Source organism: Prionailurus bengalensis, chromosome A3, assembly GCF_016509475.1.
Source record: "Prionailurus bengalensis isolate Pbe53 chromosome A3, Fcat_Pben_1.1_paternal_pri, whole genome shotgun sequence".
NCBI classification, from domain to species: Eukaryota; Metazoa; Chordata; class Mammalia; order Carnivora; family Felidae; genus Prionailurus; species Prionailurus bengalensis.
In genome coordinates, this window is record NC_057354.1 from 103,885,286 (window position 1) to 103,905,636 (window position 20,351).

General features: G+C 49.5%; 1 long non-coding RNA gene across 5 annotated transcripts in view; it reads left to right on the forward strand.

The window, feature by feature from the left end:
* The window catches only part of LOC122497189, a 157,834-nt gene that overhangs the window by 60,196 nt on the left and 77,287 nt on the right, over positions 1-20,351 (forward strand). For 4 of the 5 annotated variants that reach the window (XR_006301046.1, XR_006301048.1, XR_006301047.1 and 1 more), the window contains exon 2: positions 4,976-5,097. This is a non-coding gene — a long non-coding RNA (uncharacterized LOC122497189). Of the gene's footprint in view, positions 1-4,975; positions 5,481-20,351 lie in introns of those variants that run through there. The other variant, XR_006301044.1, reaches the window with a different exon arrangement.

Consider the following 20,351-nt stretch of genomic DNA (forward strand, 5'->3'; position numbering starts at 1 on the left):
TGTCGCCGCCTACCTGCCCGGTCGTGGGCTTCTGCTGGTGCCAGGTGTCGATGTGAGCAGAGCTCCGAAGCCCAGTGGGTTTTGCCCCCACCGCTCCTCCCAGGGTAGCAGTAAGGAGGGTCGAGCTGGTGAAAACATTATCCTCCTCAGGGAAAACATACTGAGAGTGAATGAAAGGAGGGCCACGGTGGGGCAGGGGGCCTGCAGCTTGGCTGAGAGAGCAATGTGATGACCGGGGTGGGGGGGGGGGGGGGGGGAGGGTAATCACTGGTGCAGGTTTAGTATCCCAAAGGGCTCAGCCTATGCCAGGCAGATGAGCAGTACCCAAAAAAGGAGATTGAGGGGCACATCGTACCCACCTTTCTCCCCAAGTCACTCCAAGAACTTGTTGGAAGTCTCAAATAGCCTCTGAGTTGCTGGCTCTTTCCTGCCACCGTGGGGATCTCAGGAGAGAACCATCCGGTGAAGAACTTGCGAACAGTTGACTAAACGGAGAACATCAGTACATGGCCAATGTGCAGTCACCCACGGTCGCTAGGGACCAAGCCCATGTCCCCTTATCCAAGAGCATCACTAGGTCTTCTGAACATCAGTCACCACTGGGGATTCTTAGGCGTGTGTCTGAACCACCCTGAAACATCCCTGGGCCCCACTGCCAAAGTTTCCAATCTAGAAGGTCTGGGAAAGGGCTTGCAGATTTGCATTTCTAACAAATTCTCAGGTGATGTGATGCTGCTGGTCCAAAGACGCGTGTTGAAAAACACTGGTTAGGGCCATGGGCCGTGGGTGATGGGAATACCTAAAAGGCCAATGTCTGATGGACCTGTTGGTTGTCTCCATTTTCCCTCCAGCGCCAAGTCCCTTCGTGCGCTCAGCACTGCCTCTACGATAAACCCAGTCCTTCAGAGTTTTGCCTCTCTTCGTAACTAGAGAGCAAGTTCACCCGTAGTTTTGGACTTTCACGGCGTCAACCAGACTACAGGTCTGCTAAAATGGTTTTGAGGTTTAGTTCTTTGAAAAGTGGGTTTTATCTCAAGGGTAGAGAAAGTGGCCAAGGTGAGGGGGTGCGGTGGCAGGACTGGACCAGGAAATAATCCAGTGAGGGCCACCCTTGGGTGGCCCAACACTCTTGTCTCCATTTCCATCTTCAGTACAGATGGAGGGAGGTATTTAATAGGTACCTCTCTGTACCAAAAGATGGGCAAACTTCCAAGATCCATGGGGGAGCGAGCCGATTGAATCACCTGTGAGCTCCTGTTCAGCCCAGAAAGGGGGCCGAACATCTTGATCGGGATGCGAGGTGGGAAGGTGGGTGGCACCATTTTACTAGCTACTTGCAGAACTCCCTGTTGTCTTCCAGGCGAGAGGGATGAGCCTAGTAGCACCAGCCCGAGAGGGCCGATGCCACGCGTAAGGGAGGGCACACGTCTGAAACTGTGTCTGACATATGGGATGTGCCCGATACATGGTGGCCGAGAGGACCCGGGTGTGTTCTGGGGCAGCCCGGGGATAGGCTCGTGCTCTGCCAACAGGGGTTTTGAGGGACACGGCGTCTTTTCTGAACCACGTGTAGGTCTGTAATGATGCGTGGAACACATTGCAAAAACTGCTTCTCAGGGGACATCCCCTCAGGAAAGGCTCTCGATCTGCTCAGAGTTACGCGGCTTTGGCTCTAGAAATGGGAGCCCCCTTCAGAAACCAGGGAAGGGGGGCCCCTCAAGCGTGGGCTTCTCCCGCCCCTGCCCTGACATGTCTGGCAGCCCAGAAGCCTAATAATTTACACAAGGGACCCGTATCACTTATCTCCGAAGTTAATCTGTGATCATTTTTGGCTGTGGCCTCGCAGTTGTAACTTTCTGAGAAACGAAAACCAGTGGAGTCCCAAGAGCTGGGCACCTTGGTGTTGTTGAATACACTCTATCCTCCTGGGCAGCTGTTTCGAAATCTCAAAAAGTTGGCTCCCAACCCTGTCAGACTCCACCATGAGTCAGCACGAACAGGATGTGAGTGCCTGGCCTATCATTTTCCCAAGCGTTGACAAAGACTCTGGTGCAGAACAGGCTCAAGTGTGTGATCTGTACATGGGTGGCTGGGGGCTCCGGCTTGGCCTTTCAGCGGTGAGACATTGACAGCACCACGGATGTTACAGCAAACTGAAGTCTCTGGCTTTGCTCCCCCGCCCCCGTGCCCCGGGTCCTTACTGTCTGGGAAAGAGGCTTGGGTGAAACCATCCAGTGAACCATCTGGTCTGGGGGTGGATGTCTGAGCTACTGTTTTCTTCCCCCTTCTCAGTTTCCCAGGCCTGGAGCCTTTCCTCTGCCATTAGGAACGGAAAGGGAAGGATCTGGGAGCTAGCTCAGGGAACATCCAGAAGGTCGCCTGGGCTCCATGTTCAGGTCCACCACGAGGGCTTGTATTTGCGGGGTGATGTTTGCGACCCTGGGGCCATGCCTCAGATCTGAAGGAAAGTGAAGTTGTGTGCGCAGGGGGAGACCTACTGGGGGGCCCTTCAATACTAGCGATGTAATTCAGCCAGACTGGGAGTGAGTACAGGAAGAACATGTGACCTTTGGGACTGTCCAATGTGAGGCTGGTGGTTTCCACCAACTATCAGTGGATGCTGGCATGTGGGAAGCCACATGTGTGACTGGCTCTTAATTAGGGGCAAATCTTTTAAAGTTCCTGAATGGGCTCTCTTAGGTTGTTTTTTGAATGGTAACTACATAGCCGGCCAACATGGAGCCATTATGGATTTTACTTATCCATGCAAGGGCTCCTGAACAAGCTAGCTCTGAATGTGGGGACCAGGTAGGAGGGATCCACATCTCGGTCCCAGCAGGGTCCCTTCCAGTCTGATCTTAGGACAGTTGCCAACTTCCTCCCTGCGGGTGCCTGTAAAATGAAGGTTGAGCACATGATCCTTAAAGCCCCGCCACGTCTCGCTCTGTGATTTTGGTCAAGGTCTGCATGGTTGGATGTCTGTTACTAGAGTCTGCCCGGGCTGTCATACTTTGGTGTTTCATCCCTCAGAAGTGGGGTAACTGGAGGACAGCACAACGGTGACACTAGAGGACCCAGATTCTCCCTTGCACCCTTCTCCCTGGCTGACACATTTCTTCGTTCCTATTTTCCCTTTGCCCACCCAGGAAGGCACTGCATACGAAATCTTGGGGTCAGTTTCCAGACGTTAGGTCACAATAGAAAATGCCAGCTCATAGGACACAAATCAGGAAGCTGGTTTTCCCAACAGATTCATCTGGGCAACGTTCTTCCCGGAATGTTAGACACCACGGAGCCAGATTTATCGCCTTTCAGAAAGCCCGGTGTTTCACTGCCACTGGCAAATGGGGCCCTTGACAAAAAAACAAAACAAAACAAAGCAAAACAACAATAACAAAAACCCTCAGGCTGCAGGAGTTGATGTGAATCAGCTAACGCATTTGCACAGAAGGCTAGGGGAAAGGTAGAAGGAACAACAATACAGAGTTTCCAGAAATAAATACAGACTATCACAAGTGCCACGCGAGTGTTGGGAACAGCAGGGACGATGAGTGTTAAGGGGAGATTGAAACTCTGCCACTCAATAGGACACTGCCGGCAAAGGCTCCAAAGTCTGCTTGTGCAAAAAGGGTTTGGGAAGCACACAATGAATGAATTTCAACAGCTTTCTTTATTTCCTAACTTCTCAGCGTCTTTTGTATGCTACTGTGCATTGTGAATGAATCTCTAGGGGGAGGATGGAGTTTTTCCAAAATCGGGCACCCCTTTCCTCCCTTTTTACAGAGAATTTTGCACCATTAACAAAGGTCAGGAAACGGGAAGGGGCAGGGGCAGCCGGTTTTCCTGGGAGACTCAGGGCTGCATCTTGGGCAGGTTGCACATGGAGGGGACGGCAGACCCAAGGAAGCTCTGAGTAGACAGGCAGAGCCCGTATCTTCTCTGCCCATCCGCAAGCAGTGCCCGGTCAGAGAACACGTCTGCAAAAGCACAGACCGGTGTGGATTTGACCTCCCTCCCATGGCAGTTCTGTCTCCTGCCTTCTCTTCCTCCCCTGGAATGTCTGAGCCACAGATTTAAACGCAAAGCTGGCTTGCAGGGCCATGATCTTTGGGGGAGGGGACATCATCTACCTTCCTGCATTGACCTGTCCCTCTGCCTGCCTTTGGAATGATCCTTTCACTTGTTTGGGAACTGAGAATAAGCTTCCGCAAACTACCTGCTGCTTGGGAGCCAAACCGTACTGGTCTCAAGTGGCAAAGTGGTTTCAATTAGAACCCCTGTCCTTAGAGCTGTCTCAGCCCTCTGCTGCCCTCAGGGCTTTTGTATGGTCAGGGACCCCTTCTCCCTCCACCTCACTGAGACTCCTCGGTGCAAGTCGCTCCATTCGCGATGTTTTGGTGCACCTGCTAATTCTCTTGGGATGGAAAGAGGACAGGGGACCAGAAGTTCAGCCTCCATATTCCTTGTCCCTCCTCACTGGGCTGCAATTCCCCGGTGACCTCTCTCACGTCTCTTTGGACCCTTGAGGAGTGCCGCTCGGTGTAGCACCTGGGCAAACACTGAGCAAATACCAGACTTGTCCTGAAAGTCCTGTGTGACCCTTTAGCAAGGCCAACAGGAGCACGTAGGGGAAGAGCCTCAATGTGCCCCAGCAGTAGACGCTGACCCAGAGGGTCAGAACTAACTTCAGCTTTCAGTAAACAGGCAGTGGGCTTCTGGGAACATCTGCCTTTTCTGTCTCTTGTGAATTATTTTTAAACGAACGCCCTGCTGCCCACCCGCCCCCCACCCCATCATCACCGCCCGCAATTTTCGTCGATTATCGCTGTTTGAATAGGTGGTGATAAATTTGATTCCCCAGCTCACTGTGGCATTTATGATCTGTCTTTCCCTTTTCGGTTTCCATGTACCGGAGTGACTGTCTCTCAATGCGGTTGGCAGTGACCTGTGTTTTTCATGCATGTTTTTGTTTCAGAATAACTGGGAGGTGAAACAAGAAGCTCTATGACGCAGTTGATCGAAAATGACACAGACACAGAAAAGTCAGGACTCGGCCCCCTCCAGTGCCTCCACCTGCTGCCCACGGCCAGAGTGCAGGTGAAGGGTTTCCCCTGGGGCTTGATCCTAACTAAACCCCGGAAGACGTTTGGAACTTTTTTTCCACACCTACTCTAATCGTGGCCTGTTAATGATCACACTAAAATCATCACTAACTTTGAGCTTTCTACTGGAAACCTCTGTCTTCTCAGCTGCCTCCTTTTCTTCCCCCGCACCTCTGTCACCTTCGTTCCACGAGGTTTCTCGGGCTCATACTGTTATGGCATGTTCTAGAGTTGAGTTGGATGGGACCCACTCTGTCCCTCCCCCTTCCCAGCACTTACCAATATCAACAATTATGCTGTTTGTTCGCTCATTAGTCGGCCGTGTACCTCTCAACCTGCCTTCCAAATTTCAGTTCAATAAAGGAAGATTCTAGTCTGTCTCATTGCCCAGTCTGTCCTCAGCACCTGGCGCTCTGCTCAATGATTATGTGTTGGCTGGATCCATCATCTTACCACTTCTCATACTGACTCTGTGATATTGAGTTGCCCAGTATTCTAACCACTGTTTGGCGGGTGAGGAAACTGTGAATCCATTTACCTCTGGTGATCTAAGGGGGTAAATGGAGTGGCCAAGGTGGGGACACAGGCTTTCTGTCAGTATACTGGCCGGCAGGAAAGGTTGATCATAAACTCTCTATTACCTGGATAATCAGATTCTCACCTGAAACCAAGTTTTGCCTTGCAAATCAATGTCCTTAAGTTAAATCTCATTTGCTTATGTTCCTGGAAGATTAAAGGCAACCATGTAGCAGAGGCATGTGTCCTCAGTGGGGAGTCTGGAGTATGGGGCCCTTGTCCTCGCTCTGCAAGCTGTCGCCTGGGTGAATCATCTAACTTCTCTAGGCACTGCTTTCCTCGACAGAACACCAAGAAGACCAGATGATCCCAAAGATCCCACCCTGCCCTGAGGTTCCGTTCCCTTCTCTGCCAGTTCTGTTTTTCAGAGTCTAGAACTCTGAGGAGGCAGTGCAGAAAGGTATCGTGGGGAAACACAGGCAAAGCCCCTGAGAATACACAGAGCCCAAGCCCAGTTGTGGGTTTACGGACGTGCCCCATGGGGTGCTCACACATACCGAAACCCCTTTAGACACATCCCTGTCCTGGTATATTTCGTTCTCAAGAACCACAGGAGGAGCAAAATAAATTGAACACACAATTCTAGATGGATGGGGCAATGGTTCTGAACCCTGGCCAGACATCAGAATTACCCAGGAGTTTTCAAAAATCCAAATGCCCAGGCTCCACCAGCGCCATTCACAACAAAATTTGGAATGGTGGGGGCAGACATGAGTATATATATATATATTTTTTTACTCCCCAGGTAATTCTGTCATGTAGCCAAGGTGAAGAACGGTTGATCTGGGGCCATGTTGCCCAATATGGCTAGTAGCCACGAGCCACATGTATCTCCTGAAAACTTAAAACGTGGCTGTGTGACTGAGGAGCTACATTTGTAATTCCTTTTTATTTTCGTTAATTTAAATGTAAATATCCACATGGGGCTGTGCTTGTTGCACTGGAAAGCACAGATCTAGGACACAGGTATCATCACAGAAAGTTCTACCAGACAGCTCTGTCTGGGTGAACTCTGAGGCCTGTTAATAACCACCAAGTGAAATTACACTGAGTGCAAGGGAAGTTTAAGGTAATTATCTCAGTCTGTTAATTTGACTAGGGCCTGCTCTCCTGTCTTGGGCCTGCAATATATTTTTCATCCACCTCTTGAGCCCGGGCTTGGGCGGCAGCAAGAACGACACGCTTTCAAAGCAGTGCACGGTAGGATCCAGAAGAATTTACAATACCTACAAAGGTCCAAGGCTCTGACTCAAGTCATTTGGCATTTACTCTGGCTATCCCTTCAGCCTGCATCTTTGAAGCCCCAGCTCTGGAAAGGGAGCTGTCTGAATGATTGTTTAATTACCAGAATGTAGGACAGTGGGAAGCAGGCCTTCCAGAAAGAACTTTTGGACAAGCAGATTGCCAAGGGGTGGGGGGGGGGGGGGGGGGGGGGGGGGGGGGGGGGGGGGGGGGGGGGGGGGGAGGGGAGGGTTGGAGTTTTGCAGGAGTTTGGAGTTCTGTAGGAATTCAGGCTTTGAGACGGGCTCACTGAGGCCACTCAGCCAGCTCAGCCAGTTTGGGGTTACAGCTGGAGAAACAGAAGCCAAAGCTGAATCATTTTCTGCTTATCACTCAGAGACTGTCAGAGTTTTTTTCTTTTTTGGAGGGAAAGCACCTTACAACAAATAATCATACTATTTTGAATTTCGAAGCTTTCCCTTTTTCAAAGCACTTTACCACCTCTGACTTATTTTGTCCTCACAACAAGGCCACAGCCTAAGTAGGGAAAGGGTTTTTAGTGCCTGTCTAACACCCTGAGCAAAAGCTCAATATTATGGAAAGAATTAAATAGTAAAAGTGGAGACTCTGAGGCATTATTTTGTCCTCTCTGGTCACACTCAAGCACGTAGCAGCATAGCCAGAACCAAACATACCTGAATGTTGCAGTCTTACAGTGGATTGTGTTTTTCAAAAGAACATAGGCTTCACATTTGTTCTGTCTCATTTCACCCTAGCTTTCTAACTCCTGCGAGTTGATGGTTGGAGGCCATTTTTTCCTCAGAGGTTTGTGTGACTGGCAAATGTGTTAAATACACCTTCAGTGTCTCCCCACCCCCACCCCCACCCCCAAGTTAGTTTTAAAGTGGAGTGTGGGACAGAACAGAGGACAGGGCCCCTGTGGGTTTCCATGGAAATATCTCTGCTTCCCTCCAAAGGACAGAACTGGAACAAAAAAAAAAAAAAAAAGCCATAGACCGACACGGTCACCTTGGAGCCTTCAACTCTCTCTACGTGTAGAGCTGCCGAGAATCGTTTCAAACCTCACTTGCCAGTGGGGAGAAAACACCCAAGAGTCTGTGTTGAGATCGAGTGGGTGGCCTAGCCAGGACGGCCATCTCCAGCAGCGGGCATGGGAGTAGAGGTAGCAGGACCGAGGTAATGCCATGGTCTGACCTCTTTGGGAAGGTTGTCCCAGCCACTGTGAATTCTCCTGGTCATTCCATCATCTGGCCCATCTTTGGTATCTTGTGTACTTAGGATACGATGAGAGGTTTTCAGATGCTTTACTGAAAGCAAGCATCTTTGGTATTTTATGTACCTAGGATACGATGAGAGGTTTTCAGATGCTTTACTGAAAGCAAGACGCACTTTCTGGGGCATTCCCCTAATCGACTGTTCTGGTGAAGCTCGTCAAAACAGGAAATGAGGTTAGCATGGAATGACTTTCTCTTAGAGAACTCGTGGTGCCTCTTAAAGACCACCACTTTCTTCCCAAATGCTTGTGAACTTTGTCTGATGCCTCTCCTGGGTTTGCCCGGAAACTGGAGTGAGTCTGCTCTTCTGTAGTTTTTAGAACCCATTCCTTCGGAAAATGGTGGTGATACTTGCTCGTTCCCAGCCTTCCAGCCCCTCTCCCTTGCACCTCAGTATCTCGAAGATGTCTGCAAGTTGCTCTGGAGTTAGAGGTGCGCATACTTCAAGCCCAGCAAGAACGTGGCTCCGTGCACGTGCCCTTGGCTGAGGTGGTCACAGGGGGGCTTTAGGGAGCTCCCTCCTCATGCTGCTTGGCCCCCATGCTCCCTTTTCATCAGCTGTGCCAGTAAGAGAAACGATCCAGTGGATGAAAACTTAGTGAAAACAATCCACTTTCTTGCCCTGCTCCACGTGTGGGCATCTGGCTCAGAAAGGCACCGTAGTTGCAACAGATGTGCCCAGCTTCCTTCACGTGAATCCCCACGCAGGGTTCTTTGACTCAATTTTCAAAAGCAGTGAGGGTTTCATAGTCTGGGCGAGCAGCAACATGCTTATCTCTGCTGAGGCTTTCTGACAAATGGCTTGACCTCAAATTTCTAGATTTACATGTCTTTTTGTTAACACTGAGATCCTTTCGAGTCACATTTGCTTTTACCCAGTAGAAGGGAGTCAACCTGGAGAACGTCTGGCCTTGAGTCACAGGTGTCCACGGAGGACTGATGTCTCCAAATATGAGAAGTGGATTACCTCCTGGAGGTCTGCCTATGCATAATGCTCTCACTTCTGTAATCAGGGGTCTGCCTCCCTTTTAACATGACGTAGCAGGACCTCAAAAGCCAGTCTGGGTCCCCATGATGAGTGGGACCTGCTCTCCTTTAACCTGGGGTCCCTGCCTCACTTTTTCCAGGTCTACAACAGGTACCGCCTTTTCAGGGACGGTCACTTAAGTAGTTGGATGAATAAACGTGCACCTAGAACAATCCCAGCTACCACCTGAGGCTTTCATTTGTTCGGGACACAACTTTTGGTGGTTCACACGTTACAGTTAGCTCTTGAACCACATGGGGGTTGGGGGCACCAACGCCCCACACAGTTGAAAATCTGCCTATGGCTTTTGATCCCCCCCCAAAGCTCAACTACTAATGGCCTACTATTCACCGGAAGCCTTACCAATAACAAACGGTTGATTCACACATACTTTGTTGTATGTATTATTTTTACTAGGCAGTGAGCCTGAGAAAACAATATTAAGCAAATTACAAAGAAGGGAAAATACATCACAGTGCTGCACTGTAAAACATCCAGGTATAAGTGGGTCTGCTCAGTTCAAACCCATGTTGTTCAAGGGTCTGCTTTATTTCCAGGCCTCATCACAGGCCCCAGAGATGGTATTATTACCCTTTTGTTTCAGTTAAGAAAACTGAGTTCCGGGGCACCTGGGTGGCTCCGTCGGTTAAGCGTCTGACTCCTGATTTTGGCTCAGGTCATGAGCTCACGGTCGGGTGTGTGAGTTCAAGCCCCGCATCGGGTTCTGCACTGACAGTGCAGAGCCTGCTTGGGATTCTCTTCCTCTCCCTCTCTCTGCCCCTCCGCTGCTCATGCTCTCTCCCTCTCTCTCTCAAAATAAGTAAATAAAACGTTAAAAAAAAAAAAAGGAGTGTGACTAGTAAGTGACAGTTAGAGGAAAGATAGCTGAACATAACTGAAAACAGAAGGCAATCAAAAGTCCAAGGGTCCCTGCCGAGTCCTGGGCACCCCCCTCCGCTGAGCAGAACTTCAGGCCCACGCGGCAGCCACCTGAGCCTTTTCCTTCCTCCCTCAACACTGGCAGCCATGTTGGTCTTGCCTCCTGCCTCTTTGCAGAGGGTCTTTGGCGGGGCGGGGGGAGGTGGGGGGCAGGATGTGGATACACTTTGGTTCTGCAAACTGCCCACTACTCCAAGTGTGGTTGGAAGGTCAAAAAAGGCAGAGGTCCCACCCTGGCCCCTGGCGTCAGAATCTGCCTTCTCACCAGATCCCAGAAGACCCGTGAGCACAACTGCTAGAGCTCAGCTCTCTGGGCCTCTTGAGGTCAGAGCTCTGTGGTAACACCTTCTACCTCCAGAGCCCAACGTGTGCCTGCCTTACGTAGGTGGTGAGGAAATGTTGGTAAAGTGAATTTGGTCTTTATTCTTCTGAGAAGCTAGTTGGGGAATTTGGGGGGAATCAGTCAGAGGCTCTCTGGGGTCCCAGGCAGGCCCCCACCCCTCAGCAAACAGTGAGGCTGTTTGAGAGTCAAGGGGACGGAGAAGGGTATTGGGCTAAGAAACCATAAAAAGAGTTACATCGGTAGAAGGGGTTGCTGCTGCTGTTTGAGGAAGAAAAGCAAAGACGAGGGAAATGTGGCATCCAAAACAGGGTCCCGCCTGCAGCCCTTAACGATTCTTACTCCATTATTTTCATCTTTGGAACCTCTAGAGGCAGTAGAACACAGCCCTGTAATCGGTCGGTCACTGTCTTTAGGTTACCTTCCATCCATCTGCTGTTTTCTTTCCTCCAGAAGTTACTTTACCGACAGTAACTCCCCCCCCCCCCCCCCCAACTCCTGTCATCTCTTTGAGAAGGAAAAGCTATTTGGCGGTTCATCGCCGGTTCTGGCATGGCTGCCTTACCACGAGCACAGTCAACAACGGGAGCGTGAGCATGAGCGTGTGCGCGTGCATGCGTGTGTGTGTGGGGGTGACCGTGGGTGTCGGTAGCGCGCCAGCACCTGTGTACGTGCCGCGGTGTGCGTGGTGGGTGTCTGTGCGTGGGTGGAGGGGGCGTGGGGGCGGGCGTGTTGTGTATACCGTGGGTGTCCCTGCGGTGCGCAGGCGGGTGGGTGAGCGGGTTATCTGGGAGGTGTGCGGGTTGTGGGTGGGTGTGTTTGTGCGCGGCACGGTGTTGAGCACACCCCTTATTGGGGGGGCTCTCTTCAGAGCCCCACAGAACTCCACATGGCACCACCCAAAGAGGAGGCAGCACCTCGGGAAGGATGTACCCGGGACAGGATCACCTGAACAGAGGCCCCATCCTCCTGCCCTCCTCGCTGACCTAGGGCCAGTCGAGGGGCGCACCGGTCTCCAAGTGTCGTGTCTGGTGTCCGTGCTGGAGGACAGCTGAGTTCTTTTTCCAACACTACGTCTCTGCTGGCACCCACAGCAATGCCTTTTCTTGCACAGGCAGCCAAGGCCAACCATGGATCTACTGGGCTGCAATATGTTGACAACAGATGAGGGTGACCCACCCGGTCCCCGGAGCAGCTGGTGCCCGGTCTGCTGTCCGCATGGCCCCCGCCCCAGCCCTCACGTGCGGTCCCTCGGCAACAGCACTGCTTGTGTTAGGTAAAGGCTACCTCACTTTCCTTGACGTGTCTGTTCCGAAGACAGTCATGGCCCGTGAAGGCATGGCCAGTGCTGGGGCCTTTCCTTTAGGGTTGGAACAATGGAGACCCCATTAATTACAAGACTCAGGCAGATGCGCCCCCAGTTCTGGTCTGCCTGGTCCCTGGCTCTGGTCTGCCTGGTCCCTGGCAAGCTGTGGGATCTCTGAGCTTTGGTTTCCAACTTCACCCTGTCACCTAGGAGGCTGTTTGCAGTAATGCACGAAAGCATAGTGTACAGATTCAGTTATGGTGGCTGTGATCATTATTATTTTCATTTGTAAAGATTGAGGATTAAAAAAAAAACAAAGATATCAGGAAATAGTAGGAACATACCGTCAGTGAAAATACTTGGGTAGGGTCCTAATGACCTAAGCTATAAATATAAAATATGAAAAGGAAGAAAAGATCTAAAAGGCAGGGGGGCCAAGACAGCAGTCTCAGAAAAGGAGAATAGTCTTAGAGAGAGAGAGAGAGAGAGAGAGCACGCGAGTGAGAGCTGGAGAAACATAGGACCAGCCTTCCAGAACTCTGCTTCCTCTTCTTGGGACAAGCGTGACAGGCCCTGATTCCGAATCTGCAGAGCCAGACGTGGTATAGAAGCATCGATTTGCTTTAATGTAAATATTTTGATGTCTTTCTTTGCCTGAACTTTTAACCTTGCTGGTAAACAGGGTAGGTAGAATAAATGATTGTTTTTCTGAGAACTGACTTTTGAGGCAACAGGGGGGGGGAAAGGATTTTTATTAGCTAATTGTCAGTCTTGTGCATGATTGAAAACCTCACTTTTCTGCTTCTCAAAATCTGCTTCAGGAGACCAAAAACTGCTTTATTCTAATTTCTGAAAAGGAAAACTGTAAAATGTAGAAATACACCAATTCAAAAACAGCAAAACTTACAAAGACAATGGAGGGAGGGGAATCATTCTGTAGAAGGTTTCTGAAATGAGAAGAACAATTCAATTAAAGTCCAAGTTGTTTCTAATTAGTAACTTTCCAGGGGGCGCCTGGGTGACTCAGTCGGTTGAGTGACCGACGTCGGCTCAGGTCATGATCTCGCGGTCTGTGAGTTCAAGCTCCGTGTCGGGCTCTGTGCTGACAGCTCAGAGCCTGGAGCCTTCTTCACATTATGGGTCTCCCTCTCTCTCTCTCTCTGCCCTCTCCCGCTCATGCTGTCTCTCTCTGTCTCTCAAAAATAATTAGTAACTTTCCGCCCTCCATTCCCCTGTGGACTCTGATTAAATGCTCATCTCCTCACTCCATTTCCATCCGTTGTCACCTCTGAGGTCTTGGGATGGAAGTCAAGAGGGCATCTGAGGTCCTGACCTCAGAGGGAGCCGTGAAATAGACTTGCAATATGCAAGGTACTACTTTTCTCTCCCCAGGCAGGCAGTGTTTTGTTTACAAGCACTGTCCCTGCCAGTGGATTGTCCAAGAATATTGGGTAATAAATGGAACAATGACAGGGAACCAACAGAACGAGGAAGACATGGATTCTAGCACAAGTTTTCCACCTGAAAGTGTCATTTAACCTCTGCCCTGCGATTTCCTTAGCTATTAAATGAAGATACGACTTTTTGGCTTCAAGCCCCATGGAGTTGTTGTCAAAATACAAGACCTGAGGGGCGCCTGGGTGGCTCAGTCGGTTGGGCGGCCGGCTTCGGCTCAGGTCATGATCTCGCGGTCCGTGAGTTCGAGGCCCGCCTCAGGCTCTGTGATGACAGCTCAGAGCCTGGAGCCTGTTTCAGATTCTGTGTCTCCCTCTCTCTGACCCTCCCCCGTTCATGCTTTGTCTCTCTCTGTCTCAAAAATAAATAAACGTTAAAAAAATTTTTTAAAAACAAAATACAAGACCTGATTCAAAGGGATACATGCACCCCAATGTTTACTGCAGCATGATTTACAATAGCCAAGATATGGAAGCAGCCCAAGTGTTCATTAATGATACAGATACAGATGAAAAAAGTGTGTGTGTGTGTGTGTGTGTGTGTGTGTGTATACACACAATGGAATATTATTCAGCTATAAAAAAGAAAGAAATCTTGCCATTTGCAATGACACAGATAGAGCCAGAGGGTATTATGCTAAGCAAAATAAGTCAGTCAGAGAAAGACAAATAGTATATGATTTCACTCATATGGAAATTTGAATAAACAAAACAAATGAGCAAAGGGGCAAATAGAGAGAAACCAAGAAACAGGCTCTTAACTGTAGAGAACAAACTGAGGGTCACCAGAGGGGAGGCAGGTAGGGGGATGGGATTAAGGAGTGCACTTGTGATGGGCACATGGTGTTACATGGAAATGTTGAGTCACTCTGTTGTACCCCTGAAACTAATATAACACCGCATGTTAATGATAGGGGGATTAAAATTTAAAACTTTAAACAAAAACCCAACAAGATCCAAAATATGCTTTGAAATAGAGGGAAAAAGGAAACCCTCTCCATGCTCAGATTGTGATGGAGTCCCACCAATGTCGTAACAGATGACTGTACATCCTTTGGGTTCATAAGACTTGATGGAGACCCCAGTCTTGGAATGACTCTCCTGCCCCTCACTGTTTGCACCTACGATATGTGTGCCTGTTGGTGGAATTTCTTTCAAATAATGGTCCCATTGGGAGGGAAAACTGAGGACATTGAGAATAAATGTTTCAAGTCTTCTAAGACAGGGTGGTACAGATAGGACTTCTAAGGAAGTTTCTCCCCGCCTCCTTATAAGAAGGATGAAGGGGAGGAGAGGGAGTCCCAGAAGAGGAAACAAATGGCCGCATCTTTTTAAAGATGGGATTAAAAAAAACCCACAAAGCGTGTTAAGAGAGGCAGCTCGTGAGAAGCCAATTCCTAACGCTCTTGGTCCTCATCCCTCTCCCCTTCTTTTCCTCTCAGAGTAAATTAAAGAACCGGCTAAAATCCAAATTGTGTGTGTGGTATCTTTATCTGATCAACCTCATCCTCTAATCACATCTTATCTTTGCTTGTAAAGCAGCTCCCTTCCTGTTCTCCAGGCACATTACTTCTTTAAATGTTATGAACACACACACATATGAGTCAACCCTGCAGAAAAACAGAACTGAAGGTCTTCTTCCTCTGCAATTCGTTGGGAGGCTTCGTTCTGGAAGGCCTGAGCTGGCCTTACTAGCAAACGGTTCCACACATCCCAAAAGCTCTGCAAACAGCTCAAAGCAAACAAGGCGGGACATCAGATGAATACTAAAGAATGGAAATGTCATTCATTGCCCCATCTGTGTCCTTCCTAGACGACAGGGAGCATCAGTCACTGCAAGTTTGTTGAGACTGGTAAGTTAGAGGATTTATTTGGAAAGCGGTGTTAATAAGATATTTTATTTAAAACAATTTTTAACATGTATTTATTTTTGAAAGAGCAGACAGAGCGTGAGCAGGGGAGGGGCAGAGGGAGAGGGAGACACAGAATCCGAAGCAGACTCCAGGCTCCGAGCCGTCAGCACAGAGCCCGACGTGGGGCTCGAACTCAAGACCCGTGAGATCATGACCTGAGCCGAAGTCAGACACTTAACCGATGAGCTAGCTACCCAGGTGCCCCAAGATATTTTTGAGAAACTCAGTTGTGCGTGGTTAATGCTATCTTTTCTTCCCCTTGATTCATTTCAAACTGTTGAAGTTGGAAAGTTGGGGGCTGTTTTAAGATGCACTAAGCCGAAAAGAGTCATTTTGTTGTGGTGGTGTTTATTGTTACTGTTCTTGTTGGCTGGTGGTTCTAGTTTCTACAAGGTCCCTCCTCTCTGGGTTCCTGGGTAATGACCAGGCCAGCGTTTCTCCAGCCAGACGGTGAAATGGGTGCTTTTAAGGCAAAGGCAACATGAGTCGTGTCTCCGAATGTCATTCCTTTGTGTGTGTTTCCACACTGAGCGTTCTTTGCAAAATTACATAAATACTTGTACGTAAGCTGCAGTCTATGTAAGAGTGTGCCCCATTATGGAAAAGGGTAGATTTAAAAGTATTCCTTCCGTTGGCGAATAAATCTTCCCCGTTACCTCATCATTACAACTGTTAGTCACATTTGAAACTCCTTCGATTTCCTTCTCCTAACCTCCTCCCCCATCCCGCCTTGGAAAGAGGCCTCCCTCGTGTAGCAAAGCGTTTGTGACTTTGGCATAAAATACAATCTCTGATTCCCACCACACCCATCCGAATTCGAAGAGAAACGCATCTTTCTATCACATTGAGACAGGAGTATAATATTTATTGAAAATCTGTGAGCCTATATTGTTCTCAAAAGCACTTCCATACACTCATCCATGGCCCCATGGGGCAAGTAGCAACTTCATCCTCATTTTAAGACAGAGAAATGAAAGGGCGCCTGGGTGGCTCAGTCGGTTAAGCATCCGACTTTGGCTCAAGTCATGATCTCACAGCTCGTGAGTTGGAGACCCGCATCGGGCTCTGCGCTGCCGGTGTGGAACCTGCTTGGGTTTCTCTCTCTCTCTCTCTCTCTCTGCCCCCTCCTACTTGTGCTTTCTCCCTCTCTCAATATAAAAAAGCATATAATGTATTTCTAATCATCTGGAGCTCCAAATTCAGTAGCAATCATTTAAAGAGAGAGAGAGAGAAATGAAGTCTCAGGGTGGGCAGGCAACTTGCCCAGAGACCCAGTTAGGAAGTGGCGAAGCTGATACTCAGAGTGGGTTGGTTTAACCAAATATTTTAAAAATTTCAATTTAATTTGTGAAACAGCCCTATCTGGTGGGTATGATTGTCCCCAACCTATCACCAATCCGGCAGGTCTGAGGCAAAGCTGTACAACCAAAGACCGGCCAGACTTGGAAGAGGCACGCACCCATGGCCGCCTGGCTCCCATCACCGGCCGCCGGGGAGATGGGTGCTCCTGGGTGCACTTCATTGCCTCCCTGTCCACACGCAGGCTGACCACTCCTCGTGCTCCCTGTGCATGGTAGAGTCACCTCCTTCTAGAAGGGAATTCCTTTCGGAGCCGCCGTGCCTCTCCCTCCTCTCTGTGAGAGGCATCTCCTGCTTTCTGGGTTTCAGCCCAGAAGGGAGGTGGGAAAACTTGGAAAATAGGAGGTCTTGCTCTTCTGGACTCACTGGCACTCAGCCCCAGGGACTATAACCACGATGCACCTGACAGCAGAGTCGCAGCCTGGAACCTGGAGACGTTTGCCGGGAATTCTCCGAGTCTCTTGGGGAGGCACAGTGGCCAGCTGTCCCGGATTCGGCAGCGGGGGGCCCCGTGCGGGTGATACTTGGCAGATCATCTCCAGCAGAGGGCTGCAGGGTGAGAGCATCACAAGAACACTTTGTCTCCCGGAAAGCTCATTCCAATCATCCTTCCTCGGTGCTCAGATCGCTGAAAATTAAATACAAGATCTGCTCTTATCACCCCTGCAGCTTTTTTTTTTTTTTTAAGTCTCACACACTCACACAAAAATTGGGAACTTGATCACTGTGGGCTGACGATGTATTTTGAAAAGGAGGAGGGCAAAACCCTTCTTTCCCTGAAAGTTCCCATCCATTGTTGGGTAAACATCATAAATCTATTGCAGAGAGACAGGCTGCATGTACTCAAATTACCTCCTGCTACAATTTTAGCTTTGAGTTTTAATGCCCTAAACATGAACAGCGCTGGATCCTAGTGCAGGTCTGATTAATGAGGCAGCTTTGCCGACTATAGGGTCGGAGAGAGGCTCCCCACTCCCTTCCTTTTTTTTTTTCCTCGTGGCTTAGTAACCACTTCGGCAAATTTCCCTATTAAATATACAAGGCAACTGAGTGTAATAAAACCTAAAGGTTGTGACAGATAAACACTAGCGTCTCTCCGGGCAGACCTCGCCAGCTGACAGAGAGCAGGTCTGCTCAAGTTTGCCCCTGGAATCCCCAGCGTTGCGTCTGGAATCCCAGCCTAGAAGCCACGCACACCTTGCCACTTGCCCATGGGTCATCTTCAGTCTGTGGGTTACACTTGCAGGGCCGTCTGCTTCCCGGGTGGTTACGTGGTTTGTACATGGAGGAGTTGGACGTGCCCTAGTTATGTGTGAGATCATCGGTGCCCTCACTTGGCATTTGCCAGTGGGGCAGAAGGTCATACTTGGGAAGTGACCCAAAATAGCGCCTAACATCCAACCAGGAACGCAAGGGGGTTTTGTCTCGCCCAGATATTGCCTGCCCCTGGAATACGGCCCTGAATCATATTTGTCGGGCATTTCATACGCACTGGGTACATTTAACCAAAAAGGCCGAGCCTTCTGTGAGGTGGCAGAGGGGCTCTGCATATACGATCTCATTCACTGTCCACAACAGCCCTGTCCAGCCAAAGACATTATCTCCACGTTTCTTACACATAATCAAGCAGGCCTATGCGATGACATAACTTGCCCAGTGATGGAGCTGGAATCTAAGCCATGCTCTGACTCCAAACTCAATATTCTTAAGCAATAAAACCTCTCCCTTCCCACTCCGTTCCTACTTGCATCCTCTTCATACACACACACACACACACACACACACACACACGCACACATACACACACATACCCCTTTACACTTGAACCCTTGGGTGGGCCAGTTACATCAACAACTTAACCACAGAACCTGGGTTGGCCCAAATTACAGAGATTTAGAATCTAAAATTTGCCTGATACTGAGTCTTCAACAGAGTTAGTATTTCAGGGGAGTTTTGATTCTTTTCTAAACAAGCGTTCTGTTCCCTTTTTGTCTGAAGGGTCAGATGGTAAATATTGTAGGCTTTTCAGGCCTTTATGGCCTCTGTCACAACGATTCCAGTCTACCACTGTAACGAAAAGCAGCCATAGGCAGTATGTAAAGGAATGAGAATGGCTATGTTCCAATAAAACTTTATTTACAGAGGCAGGCAGTGGGCCAGATTTGGCCCAAGGGCCACAGTTTGAGACCCCATTAGTTTCAACCCAAGCCATCACTAAAAGTGCTATCAACACCCTAAGGTTTTAAACATTGGGTCTGGCTAAACTATCAGGGCAAGACTAGGTGCCAGGGCCCTTACAGTTAGGCAGCAGAAGTTCATGTCTGCTAAATAAGCCCTGGGATCAATGTTGCTCCCACCCCACAGATGGCCAGGCCAGCGGGTCTCAGTATGTGCTTCACAGGGAGGTACCATAGGCCTTTTGCCAGAAAAAAAAAGAGTTTTCTGGACTAGTAAGTTTGGGGATCTTGGGTTAGGTAGCCAAACTATTTCTATGACTGCAGGACTTCTCAGGGCTTTCAATATATTGATGAACATTCTTTATCTCTATAGGAAGGGAAAGTCATTCAAGTCTCCCAACTTTGTTGGACTTATGTGTGCAATCCTTAGTTGTGCAGAGAGGGCAGCAGAGGGGAAAACGATGTGACTTTGGGTTCGGACTCATTTCCATTTCAACAGATGGGTGAGTTGGCTGAAAATGTCAGATTTGTTGAGCTGTTGTTATTGTCCCGTGTTTTTTTTTTTTTTTTCTGTTGTTGTTTTAATAGCCTTCGGAGTTTCCTCGTAGTCATTACGAAGAAAACCCCTGAGCTGAATCAAAACAACAATGACAAAAGCAAAAACAAAGACCTGAATCCCCACCAGCACAATTCAGACCTTCTTGGCTAGTGTCGGTATTCCACAGGCTGTGTTTATTTCAAAACGCACCTGCTTCCTTTTTTCTCCCTCATTTCCTAAGTGCCGCTGAGAATCCCTCCTTCTTCTCCAGGGACCCAAAAGGACCCCCTGGGGCAGGACCCACACAGGCCTTGGGTTGTGCATTCCTGGCAAAGCTGCCACCCCACCTACCCTCTGCCCCCATTCCAGGATGAAGGACCCTTCCCCACGTCCCCTCCACTCAGGCATGTGCCTGGTCCTGAAGCCAGGCTTCAGTGAAAGCCTTTTGTAGCTGTCTCCCTCATCCAGGGAACCTCGGTCTTTCAGATGAGATCCTTTGTGGGCAGAGTGACCCCTTTCTTATTGGGAATCAGTGCACAGGGGGACCCTGACCCATCAGTGGGGCTCTTGTATTTCCTGCCTAGAGAGTCCCCTGTTTCCTCCTGGGATGGGAGACACTGGTTCTAATCCTTCCCTCTCCACAATCTCGCCTCCCCAGCCTTGACCTGCAAAAGGACTCCAAGAAAGCTGCCAGGCCTCTCCTTGACTCAGGCAGGGGAGGTGAACGCGGCCTCCTCTCGCTACAGTGAGCCCGGCAGAAGAAGGGGGCGGGTAAAGGCCAGACAGGCGTGAGTTCAAATCCCAGCCCTGGCCCCCACCAGCTGTGTGATCCAACCTCAGACCCAACCTCGCTGAGCCTCAGTGTCCCCATTTGTAAAATGCAGACCTTGCCCTACGGGGTTGTTGTAGGGAAAGCAAATCAGTGCCTGCGTAGGGCCTGGTGCCAGCGCCCAGTAAAGGGGCGTCCCGGCGGGGCCTGACAGCTCATCAGGAAAGGCTGCTGCCTGTCCATCCCGGGGAGGCTGTGCCAGATCAGAGGGAAGCTCAGCAAGCCACTTGAAAGGGACCTTGACTCATATTGTGGTAACTGAATATGCAGTTCAG